This window comes from Solanum tuberosum, unplaced genomic scaffold, assembly GCF_000226075.1.
Source record: "Solanum tuberosum cultivar DM 1-3 516 R44 unplaced genomic scaffold, SolTub_3.0 scf00356, whole genome shotgun sequence".
Classification (NCBI taxonomy): Eukaryota; Viridiplantae; Streptophyta; class Magnoliopsida; order Solanales; family Solanaceae; genus Solanum; species Solanum tuberosum.
In genome coordinates, this window is record NW_006239279.1 from 429,052 (window position 1) to 431,145 (window position 2,094).

Consider the following 2,094-nt stretch of genomic DNA (forward strand, 5'->3'; position numbering starts at 1 on the left):
AACTCAAACAGAAGTCTAGAGAGGTAAAAATGGCTAAGACCAGTGATGGTAATTTCTCACATGCTAGATCTGATGGACATGGTCTTCCTAAGCTTCGTCAAGGGTTTTCTGGTCAAGGTTCCTATAATGCTCCACCTAAGTTTAACAAGGATATAGTGTCTAACCCTAAACCTCAAGGAGGTAATGGAGGTGGTTCTTCTTTGGCTAGGACTACTTGTGCCAAGTGTGGGAAGAAACATGATGGTAAGTGCCTAGGCAGCACCGATGGTTGCTTTATTTGCGGGAAGAGTGGTCACAAAATGAGAGATGTCATCATGCTTGCGTCAAAGGGAAGATAAGGTAAACAAGCTCCTCCTAGTGGTCCGAATTCCAATGCTCCAAAGCAAAACCACTTCTATGCTCTTCAAAACCGAGGTGACCAAGAGAGCTCTCCGGATGTAGTTACCTGTATGTTAAAGGTTTTTCAACTTGATGTATATACTTCGCTTGATCCCGGTACTACATTATCCTTTGTGACACCTTATGTGGCCATGAAGTTTGATGTCCTCCCCGATATATTGTTAGAACCTTTTTATGTCTCTACTCATGTTGGTGATTCTATGGTGGCTAAGAGGGTTTATAGAAAGTGGCCCGTTTCCTTGTCCCATAGAGTTACTCTTGTAGACTTAGTAGAACTTGACATGTTAGACTTTGATGTCATTCTTGGGATGGATTGGTTGCATTCTTGCTATGCTTCCATAGATTGTAGGACTCGAGTGGTCAGATTTCAGTTTCCAAATGAGCCTATCCTTGAGTGGAAGGAGGGAAATTCTATGCCGAAGGGGCAGTTTATCTCTCGTCTAAAAGCTAGGAACATAATTTCGAAAGGTTGCATTTATCATTTAGTTAGGGTGAGGGATGTAGATTCTGAAACCCCTACTCTTGAGTCGGTCCCCGTAGTTAAGGAGTTTCCAGAAGTTTTCCCCGATGATTTACCCGGTATTCCTCCCGAGCGGGAAATAGACTTCGATATTGACCTTTACCCAGATACACAACCTATCTCTATTCCTCCTTATAGAATGGTTCTGAAGATACTTAAGGAGTTGAAAGATCAATTGAAGGATTTGTTAGATAAGGATTTCATCTGGTCGAGTATCTCTCCATGGGGTGCTCCAGTTTTATTTGTAAGTAAAAAAGATGGTTCCCTTCGTATGTGCATCGACTATAGACAGTTGAACAAGATGACTATCAAGAACAAATATCCTCTTCCAACAATTGACGACTTGTTTGACCAACTTCAAGGGGCTAGTTATTTCTCTAAGATTGATCTCAGATCAGGTTATCACAAATTGAGGGTGAAGGATAGTGATATTCTGAAGACGGCTTTTCAAACTTGGTATGGTCATTATGAGTTTTTGGTAATGTCATTTGGGATGTCTAATGCTCCGGCGGCATTTATGAATTTGATGAATAGGGTGTTTAGACAATACTTTGATACGTTCGTTATTGTATTTATTGAGATATTTTGATCTATTTGAGAAGTGAGGAAGATTATATTGATCATTTGAGGATCGTGTTGCAAATTCTTAAGGACCAATAACTTTTTGCAAAGTTTAGCAAATGTAAATTTTGGTTAAGTTCCGTAGATTTTCTTGGGCATATTGTGTCAAGCAAGGGAATTGAGGTAGATCCTATTAAGACGGATGTGGTCAAGAGTTGGCGTAGACCTCTAACTTGTTCCGATATTAGAAGCTTCTTGGGTTTGGCCGGTTACTATAGAAAATTTGTTGAGGGTTTTTCCTCCATTGCTTCTCCTTTGACAGCTTTGACTCAAAAGAAGGCTAAATTCATATGGTCGGAAGATTGTGAGAAAAGTTTCCAAGAATTGAAAAATATATTTAATTCTGCTCCAGTGTTGACCTTGCCGGAAGGTACAAATGGCTTTGTGGTATATTGTGATGCCTCTAGAGTTGGGTTGGGATATGTGCTTATGCAAAATGGTAAGGTTATTGCCTATGCTTTAAGGCAACTTCAAATCCATGAAAAGAATTATCCTACCCATGACCTTGAGTTAGCTGCGGTGGTTTTTACCTTAAAGATTTGGAGGCATTATTT